The sequence below is a fragment of the Ictalurus furcatus genome, chromosome 17, assembly GCF_023375685.1.
Source record: "Ictalurus furcatus strain D&B chromosome 17, Billie_1.0, whole genome shotgun sequence".
Lineage (NCBI taxonomy): Eukaryota > Metazoa > Chordata > Actinopteri > Siluriformes > Ictaluridae > Ictalurus > Ictalurus furcatus.
This window is the reverse complement of record NC_071271.1, coordinates 2817261-2828318: the sequence shown is the minus strand read 5'-3', so window position 1 is coordinate 2828318 and position 11058 is coordinate 2817261.

Below are 11058 nucleotides of genomic sequence, written 5' to 3'. Positions count from 1 at the left end.
TACGGATAGTTGGAGCACTAAACAGATACAGGCACTATATCAAAAATGATGGGGTTTTTTTTCCCCCTACATATTTTACTCCCCCACATGATTTGGCAGGTCTGCTTGGTATGGATCCTTGCTAAGAACATAGATTAAATGTGTTTAGTTCCACTTCTACAGCAAAGTACCAAGAAATACGAATCCTCCTCTGGTGGAAATGTACCTTTAGTTCCTGAAGACTAGTATTAGTAATGCTAGTATAAAGCTAGATCTGATCTGAATCCCAAATTGCTCCCTATTGGATATAAAGTGCCCTAAATAGGGTGTTAAAGACATGAGTTCATACCCAATGCATATAAAGTATACGCATACGCTGAGTACCAAAAATTCCCTATTGCACTACATATTAGTGCTAAATCTCTCTCTCTCTCTGGCCTGTTGCCATGGAGAAGGGAGCATCATCGAGGATTTTATGGTGTCTGTTGGGGTCCTGTGAACAAATGTGTGTGTGAGAGAGAGAGATGAAGAGAGGGGGAGGAGTGCTTACAGTTAGCCAGAGTCATCTGAGGAGGATGCCGCCTGTCTTGGGCTGTGGTTGCTGCAGTAACCGTTGCCGTGGAGGAAGCCGCTCCTTATAGGGGTGAATGATGGAGGCTGGAGGAATCTGCTTGGAGAGAACACACGCACACTCTATATTCTGCATATTACATACAGATGCAATCAAAATGATTCAACCCCCAGTACAAATCAGGTTTATTGTCAACATTTCCAGACTTTCAGCTGTTTGTGATGAACAAATCAAACAAAAGCGATTGAAATAGTTCAACACAACAAATGCTTCAAGTGGTTTCCCCAAATTCAACTGAAAATCCAACTTATAATGATTTCTCCAGTCTCAAAATTATTCAACCCCTTCACGGCAAGCATGTACTTAGTAGAGCACCCATTTGATGTTACGACCTGGTGTAAAGGAGATGCATAGCTTCTGGCAGCGTTCCCGAGGAATCTTAGCCCGTTGCACATGAGCAATGGCCTCCAGTTCAGTAATATACTTGGGTTCAGTAATAATCCTGTCTCAGAGGTCTACAGACAATTCCTTGGACTTCATGGCTTGGTTTGTGCTCTGACATGCATTGTTAACTGTGAGACCTTATATAGACAGGTGTGTGCCTTTCCAAATCATGTCCAATCAACTGAATTTACCACAGGTGGACTCCAATCAAGTTGTAGAAACATCTCAAGGATGATCAGTGGAAACAGGATGCACCTGAGCTCAATTTTGAGTGTCATGGCAAAGGCTGTGAATACTTATGTACATGTGCTTTTTTTGTTTTTTATTTTTAATAAATTTGCAAAGATTTCAAACAAACTTCATTCATGTTGTCATTATGGGGTTTTGTTTGTAGAATTTTGAGGAAAATAATGAATTTAGTTCATATTGGAAAAAGGCTGTAACATAACAAAATGTGGAAAAAGTGAAGCGCTGTGAATACTTTCCAGATGCACTGTATATCTTGGAGTTCTGGCATGGAAACCTTCTGCGTTTAGTCCACACCTTACTGTGGTCACTGAAACCTCAGTGCCTGTTCCCACCAAGTCTTGCTGCAGGTCTTTTGTAGTCACTTGAGCATTTTTCACAATCTGCCTTCTCAGAATTCTGCTTGCAGCCATTGATAGTTTCCTTTTTCTGCCCCATCCAGGTATTTCATACATTTTCTGCACCTAGCCAGTTCAGGTATTTCATGTGTTCCAGCTCAAGCACACCTGGTGCAACTAATGAAGCCCTTGATTAGTTGTATCAGGTGTGCTTGAGACAACACCTATTTTGCATATTTGTGCTGTTGTGAGGGATTATATTCAGGCTGTTGAATAATTTTAGGACTAGAGAAGTCATTATAAGTTGCAGTTTCAGTTGAATTTGGGGAAACCACTTGAAGCATTTGTTGTGTTGAACTATTTCAGTTGCTTTTGTTTGATTTGTTCTTTACAAACAGCTGAAAGTCTGTACATTTTGACAGTAAATCTGCAATGGGGGTTGAATAATTTTGATTGCAACTGTATATATCACAGTATATATTTATTGTGTTGTGTGTGTGTGTGGTGTTTTTTTTAACTCTAAAATCTGAATGGATTTGATTAGGTGTATCTTCATTGTTTGTATGTGTGAGAGAGAGAGAGCGAGAGAGAGTGATGTTAATCGGCTGAAACGCAGCCCTAGATCTGTATGATCATGCTGAGAACATCGTTACAAGGCTTCACGCTGGGAACAGGGTCTATTTACGGCAGCAGGCGAGACACTTGTAGCATCATCTGTGGACCTGATCGTATGCCAAAACCACGTGATGTGTTAGCGTGAGAGCACTAACTCCGCCCCCTCATACAAATCTTAACCATTTATTATGTTTCTGAGCAGGTGACGTGCAAATCTGTACGATGTTGGACTTTTAGTTAGTTAGTTAGTTTTCCTTGACATTCCATATGTCTTGGTCTTGAACATTGCATGTTTAGCTGGTCTGGCAGTGTTTTTTCCTACTTATTTGACATTGGACATTTAGCTAGTTTGATATTTGTTTAAGAATTTTCTTAGACACTGGACATTTAGCTGAAGCAAGATGCCCCCCCCAGTTAGCTAGCTAGCTAGCCACTAGGTTTCCATTTTCACAGACGTTGGACACTTACTTGGTTGGCCAGTGGTTTTCCAGGTTTTGGACAGTGGATAAGCTAGCAGACCTTTTTGGCTTTCTTATGCATTGTACATTTGACTGGATGGATGGTGGTTTTACATTTTCATAGATGTTGGGCATTTATCTAGTTAGCCATTGTTGTTCTTTTTTAGAGACACTGGACATTTAGCTGAAGTGGGACAGTTTTTTTTTCCACTTTCAGTGACACTGGACCTTTTAGATACTTTCTGATTAATCATTTTCTTGGACATTGGAGTTTTGCAGGATGGACAATAGGCTTCTAGTTACTTATTGTTTTCCATTTTCTCAGGCTTTGGACATTAAGCTGTTTTGGCAGTGGACTTACACATTTAGCTATTTGTATATTTGTTTCCCCCTTTTTTTGACATTTAACTGGTTGAACACTGATATTCCATTTTCTCTCCAATATCAGTCATTTAGCTGGTTGGAAAGATCTTTTCCCCCAATTTATTGGACATTTAGATATTTAGCTAATGAGTTACTGGTGTTCCATTTTCTCTGACATCTTTCTCAGACAGATATTTAAGCTGGTTTGTTCTCCACCTTCTTGGACACTGGACATTTAGCTAGTTAACTATTTGCTTGGACATTGAACTTGAGCTGGTTGGACAATGGGCTACCACTTGTTATACAATTTTTATTTTCTTTTTTCTTTTTTCTTTTTTTTTTTTTCTTTTTTTTTTTTTTTACATGTTTATGAACATTCTGAATTTAACTGGTTTTTTGTTTTCTCCAACATTGGACATTTAGCTGGTTGGATTGATTTTTTCCAGTTTCTTGGCCATCGGATAGCTTGTTAGCAATAGCTTTTAGTTTTTCTCAGACATTGGATATTCAGCTGAGTGGACACTAGTTACAGTGCCCTCTACTAATATTGGCACCCTTGGTAAATGTGAGCAAAGAAGGCTGTGAAAAATTGTCTATTGTTTAACCTTTTGATCTTTTGTTAAAAAAAAAATCACAAAAATACTCTGCTCTCATGGATATCAAACAATTGCAAACAAAATACAGGTTTATCCAAAAAAAAAAATGTTAAAATGTAGGTGTGCCACAATTATTGGCACCCTTTTAGTAAATACTTTGTGTGCTACCTCCCTTTGCCAAGATAACAGCTCTGAGTCTTCTCCTATAATGCCTGACGAGGTTGGAGAATACATAGAGAGGGATCTGAGACCGTTCCTCCATACGGAATCTCTCCAGATCCTTAGTTAGTTTTTTAGTCAGACATTTATCTTGTTGCACAGTGTTTTTCCACATTTTTGGACATTTAACAAATAAACTATTGGATTTCCATTTTCACAGCCATTGGACTATTATCTGGATAGCCATTAGTTTTAGTCACTGGTTTTCCATTTCCGTTAGAGATTTACCTGGTATGACAGTGGGCTACCACATTTTCAGAAATTTACACTATTGAACATTGTACATTTAACTTATTGGATAGTGTGTTTTGGACATTTAGCTGTTTAGCTGGTGGGACATGGGGTGCCTTTGCATTTTCTTTAGTCTTCTGCCATTCAGTCTTTTTATTTTCACCATATTGGACAGGTTGATAATGGGAATGGGGTTTCATTTTTTAACCATGTGTTTTATTTATCAGCTGAAAAAAAAAGCTTAGCATGTTCGCACGATTTGTGTTTACTCCTGGTGACAGAAAAAAAAGTATTAATATGCGAATGAGCAGCTGCGTTGTGTTGGACACTTCAACCAGGCAACGTGATCAATTCGTCAATAACAGTCATTCACGCCAACAGCAATTAAATAGTCATTTCACTGCAGCTTTTTTGAAAACAGCATCAGTTTGAACGCTAAATTATACCATACATGAGACATGTGGGCATTTTCTTCTTTAACAGTGCTAGGACAGGCATTTGTTTACCTGAGACACCGGACAGCTTCCAGGTGATCATGAATATTCATTAAGCAGAAGCGGCCATGGTGGCATGCTCATTAGAGCTGAGGTACGGTAAATAATTTATTGCATATTTAAGAAAGGCATTATATTCATGTCTGTTCTTGCACGCTTTTCAAGGTTCTCCTGATCAACGTCCCTCATGGCACATTTTGGATTTATTAGTTTTTATGTACCTGGAGGACGTGTGTCCTCTGGATAAATGACTTCTTCACATGTTTAATTCATGACAGCTATATTGGCACAGTGACCTTATGACCTTTTGCCCCCGTTATTGACCCATGAAGATGCGGTGGATATTCCACAGTCTGAAGACTTGATTGACTCGAGAGAGATTCAGGAAGATTCCGTACAAATTTGTATGCAGTTCCGTTTGCTGTTTGTTTTTGAGTTTACATTATTCTAGTGCACTAGTGCACTATATACAGTATATTCAATAAGTCATCAAATGGGATTTCATCTCATATATTCCCTTATATAAGTGCACTAGACATGGAATGGGATCTCATGCCCTGTCCATAGGCCATGTAATATTCCTTTCTACGCTCTATCTAGTGCACTATATATCCAGTTTGTGATTTGGTGTGATTTCCGATCCCTACTCCCTGTATAAGTGTCCTAGAAAGGTAGAAATGTTTTTAGAACCTATAAAGTGCAATACATGTCCAAATTTAGGAACCAGATCACAAAATATTGCACTATGTGTCCATTCAGATCCCTTAATAGCACACTACACATGTAAATTTATGCTCTAGGGCCCTATATAACACACTACACATAAATCTATGCTCTAAAGCCCTATATAGCACATTACACGTGTAAATTTACGCTCTAGAACCATATGTACCACACTATACATTTAAGCTCTAGAGCCCTATATAGCACACTATACGTGTATATTTACTCTCTAGAGCCCTCTCCTCCATACAGCACACTACACATTTATGCTCTAGAGCTCTATATAGCACATTATACGTAAATCTGTGCTCTAGAACCATATGTAGCACACTACACATGCACATTTATGCTCTAGAGCCTTATGTAGCACATTACGTGTGTACATTTATGCTCTAGAGCACTATGCAGCACACTACATGTGTACATGTATGCTCTAGAGCCTTATGTTGCACACTACATGTGTACATTTATGCTCTAGAGCCCTATATATTGTACTATATGTCTAAATTTCAGCTCCAGATCCCTTTACAGCACATGTCCTGTGAAGAGCCATTAAGGATTCAGATACATAATGATAATGTCTACATTCTACAATTCTCTTTATGTATCTAGTGATTTTTTTTATACCCTAGGTAACCTTGTAGGGAAAATATGAACCTCATATGAATGAGGTTATAATGAAGACAAAATAGACAAGGCCTATTGCTTCAGTCAATAAATTTCAGATTCCAATTTCTCACGTCTGAACACATAGGAAAAAAGAAAATGCATGCTGATTCTAAGAGGAGATCGGACACGCCTCCGGATGTGTGATTGGAACACGCCCTTTGTGACATTTTAATCACAATAAGACTGCATCCTGTCATATGGAAGGGAATATCCCTATAATCCCCCTATAATATCCCTATAATGTCACCTTGGTCCAAGACTGTGTGTGTATGTGTGTGTGTGTGTGAGAGAGCGTGTGAGAGAACGAGGGGGGTGGGTGGGTGTGTGGACGCTAACAGGCTTTGACAGACAAGACCACAGCCTTCTGCTGGTCGATGTCTAATCTCTCCTGTGCCTCAATGGAGCACTTAAAGAGTTTACATTTTAAGAGTACCACACACACACACACACACTACAGTGTGTACTGTGTTTTATGTTATCCTATACTTACATATGAGGCTATAAAGCACAAGCACAGAGAGCATTTCAATCTGTGTCACTTTTCAACTTAGTGCACTTGATTAGCTGTCTGATCTCAGGTCAGTAAGATGAGATAAAAAAATAATCATATATGAAAAGTAAACACTGCTCTCAGATCAGCCTCTGAGAACACAAATCAGAGAAACCTGACCGAAACCATTTAGCTTAGCATAGGTGAGGTGCAAATTGTGGTTAAAAATAGCCATGAGACGGTGTAAATGGTCAACCATGGCGCTGTCAAAAAACTTTGGGACTAATTCTGCTAGTCAGCATGTAGTTAGCTTTCAGATCTAAGCTTCAGATCATTGTGTCATGAAAAAAGGCTTAATGCTAGCTACTTAATCTATTACATGAAGCTAGGGGTCAGCTGGTCAAGCTGCTACTTAGCCAGTTAGCTAGCTACTAAAAACGGCTAGTGCACAGTTTATATATATTCTAGTAAATATTCTACTAAAAGCTGTTTGAAGTTGAGAGTATTTCATTTATTCATTTGTTATTTATTTAGCCTACACGGTCATCCCTACAGGACTATAAAGTACACTAGATTAGGGTGTAGAATTCATTATAGATGGTTTTATATGTAGCCTGTATAGTGTGCACATGGAGTAGGAACCTGGATCCTAAAGCCCTAAATAGGTTCTAAGCACTATTATTTCATAACCTATTCAGTGCACTTATACAGGGATTAGAGATAGATCCCAAACCACTACCTATTGGACTATAAAGTGCACTAGATAGGGCGTAGGACCCATTATTTTATAGCCTGTATATGCTATAGCACTTATTTATGGAGTAGGGAGCACTACTATACGACCCTATTTACTACATAGTGTACTGTACAGGCTATAAAATAATGGTATTGCACCCTATCTAGGACACTTTATAGTCCAGTTGGGAATTATTTAGGATCGTTATAATCCATGTATGTGCACTGCATAGGCTCTGAAATAATACAATAAAGAGCTAGTTAAGATCCAGATCCCTACTCCATATAATTATATAAGTGCTACAGTGTACCGGCTATAAAATAATGATACTACACCCTACCTAGTGCACTTTATAACACGCTTTTTGATCTATCTTGCTAGATTTTCTACAAGTAGTGCACTAGTATATGGTACACTTAAACAAACTTCTAACATACATCACCATGTGATGCACCTGGACACATCATCAGTGATGTTTCCTGGGGTCATCGGGTGTTTCAACATCAGACCATGATCAAGCCCCAACTTGTGTCCAGGTAGAAGTACCCCACCCACAGTTCTCCTGTCCTGATCCATAGTCATTTTGAAGCAACTCCCATTGCCTCCATGACCGACTTCAGGCCGTTTAGTTTACTGGCCCCTTTGATACCCAGCATATTATAGGCCCTACCGAGAGACTGGGCTGCAAACCCTCTGCATCCCACCTCAATGGGTTCACACTTTGCTCGCCAGCCATTCCTTCGATACTCTTGTACCAGCCCGCTGTACTTAGTTCTCTTCCTCTAACTGGCCTCCTCAATATGGTCCTCCCAGGGAACAGTAAGTTCTAAGAGGATAATTTGCTTGGAAGATTCTGAGATCAGCACCATATCTGGCCTTAACGATGTTATGGAAACAGTTTCTGGAAACTTAAGCTAAACAAAACAAACAACAACAACAAACTTTTATAACCTCTTTAGTGCACGATGTAGTAAACAGGGTCTGGTTTCAAATTCAGTGGTAGTGCTCCCTACTCCAGGCTATAAAATAATAGGTACTACACCCTCTCTAGTGCACTTTATAGTACATTAGGGAGTGATTTAGGCTCTATCTATCTAGTCTTTCTCTAAGTGCACTACATTGCTTATGAAATAATAGTTTTTTACAACCTACTGTATATAGTGCACATGGTGTCCAATAAAGAGCAATTTAGTTACACATGTAGTATATGACTGCGTCCTGTAACATTAGCACAAGGCCATGCTATAAAAGAATCATATTCCCACCGAGGCCTTTTCCTTCTTGCATGTTTTTTTTACGTTTGTAATTTAGCCCCAGCAAGAAGGTCTGTGTTCGAGGAGAATAATTGAAACATACTGTATCGTAAGTTTTACAGCTAGACACAATGACTTCTAATAAAGCCTTTTAGTGGAGAATGATCCTGGAACGTTGATAATATTTAAACCGCTGGCAGGGATTGTTCTCATTACAAAACCTATTACGATGATTCTAATTGGATTAATCTCTTGTATGAGGATATGTAAAGTGCTGTTCAGTCTTTGTGATGTTAAGATAATGATACGATCTAACTGTAGCTCCAACACCTCCAGTGTTTCCTGTTTCCAAGTGAATATATTGCCTATGTAAGGACTAAAACATCCTCGTTATAGGAAACTAAATCAATGACAGGGTGGTGTCATGATGCGGAGATACTGTTACCACCACATCCCCAAGTGTTTTATTTTTCTTATACCACAGCAGCTCGCCAATCCTAATGATTAACGAATCATTCAAACACGAACACTCAGTGTTTGGACACTGAGTGAAGACACAAGTTGGTTAAGTTTATCGAGTGGAATTTCCCCCCCATTCATCAATTATGCATTTCTTCAGCTGTGCAACTGAACTGGGTCTTCGTTGTCTTACTTTGTGCTTCATAATGCGCCACACATTCTCAATGGGAGACAGGTCAGGACAGCAGGCTTACGCAACCATGCGCTTATAATCCGGGCAGAATGTGGTTTGGCGTTGTCCTGTTCTGGATGGCAGCATATGTTGCTCCAAAATGTGTGCATATCTTTCTGCATTAATGATGCCATCACAGATGTGCAAGTTACCCATGCCATGTGCACTGACACACCCCCATACCATGACAGACACTGGATTTTGGACCTGACGCTGATAACAGCTTGGATGGTCCTTTTCCCCTTTGAAATGTCGACTTGTCGAACCACAAAACACTATTTCACTGTGCTACTGTTCATCTCAGATGAGACCAAGCCCAGAGAAGTGGGCGGAACTTCTGGACAGTGTTGATGTATGGCCTCTGCTTTGCATAGTAAAGCCTTAACTTGCATCTGTGGATGCAGCGGCGAATGGTGTCAACAGACAAAGGTTTACCAAAGTGTTCCCGAGCCCATGTCAGGATCTCCATTACAGACTTGTGACGGTTTTTAAGACAGTGACGTCTGAGGAATCGGAGATCACCCGCATTCAGAAGTGGTTTTCAGCCTCGCCCTTTACGCACCGAATTCCTTGAATCTTTTAATTATATTGTGCACTGTAGAAGGTGAAATGCCCAAAATCCTACTGATTAGTCTTTGGGGAATGTTGTTCTCAAAGTGTTGGATTGTTCACTGATGCATCTGCTGGCAGCCTCGACCCATCCTTGCTCTTGAAGGACTCAGCCTTTTTTGGAGACTCCTTATATACTATGATTAGACGATTACCTCACCTGTTTCATATCACCGTCTTATTTCAACTCGTCACATTGCTAATAGTCCTAAATTGCCCCGTCCCAACTTTTTTGGAACGTGTTGCATGTGTCAATTTCAAAATAAACGTTTACCTTCAAAATAAACTATGCAGTTGATTATGTAAAACATCAAATACCTTGTCTTTATATGTTTTTTTTTTGTTTAAATACAAGTGAAAGTACATTTACAAATCACTCCTCTTTGTTTTTATTAGCATTTTCCATACTGTCCCAACTTTTTCAGAATTGGGGCTGTACATAGGATAAAAAAATAATAGTTTTGGCACCCTTTGTAGTGCACTGTATAATCAGGGCCATCCAGTTTCAGCACCCTAAACACATTTTATATGAAATAACACTATTTGCATAAAACTATTCAGAAAAGTCACATGACCATCACGTGAAATTAACGATTAATTTTTCATGATTAATTTATTTCCTCGTGGTTTTCCCCCACATGACTCATTTAGTTCTACATGCGATATTTATACACAATTTATTTATTTATACCTGATTTTTTTCAACAAGAATCATTCATTTTTACACGATTCATTTATTTTCACGTGATTAATATATATATATATATATATATATATATATATATATATATATATATATATATATATATGTTCCCTCAGTTGGTGTCACATCTCCAATAGGTGTTCAATTGGCTTGAGATCATGCGAGTCTAAAGACCATAGCATCATTGCTCATGGTTTACATCATTTTTAAACTCATCAAACTATTCAGTGAGCCCTCGTACCCTGTCGATGTGGGTGGGGGTCATACTAGAAGAGACCACGCCCATCACATGAGAAACGTTTCATCATGGAATAGAGCTGACAGGTGGACACATGGAGCAAGAAAATAAAATAAAAGCCCCATGTAGCATAACAGAGGCACTGGGTTTTTTTTTACTTTGTCTATATGTTTATAATAATCTAGCAACTCAAATGAAACACAAGCACCTCTATTCCTCTCCAATATTACAACATACATACATACATTTTATATATATATATATATATATATATATATATATATATATATATACACATACATACATTATTTATAATTATTTATTTATAAAGTTATAAATTATTATTTATAAAGTGTAATTTCTTCAGTGTTGTCACATGAAAAGGTGTAATC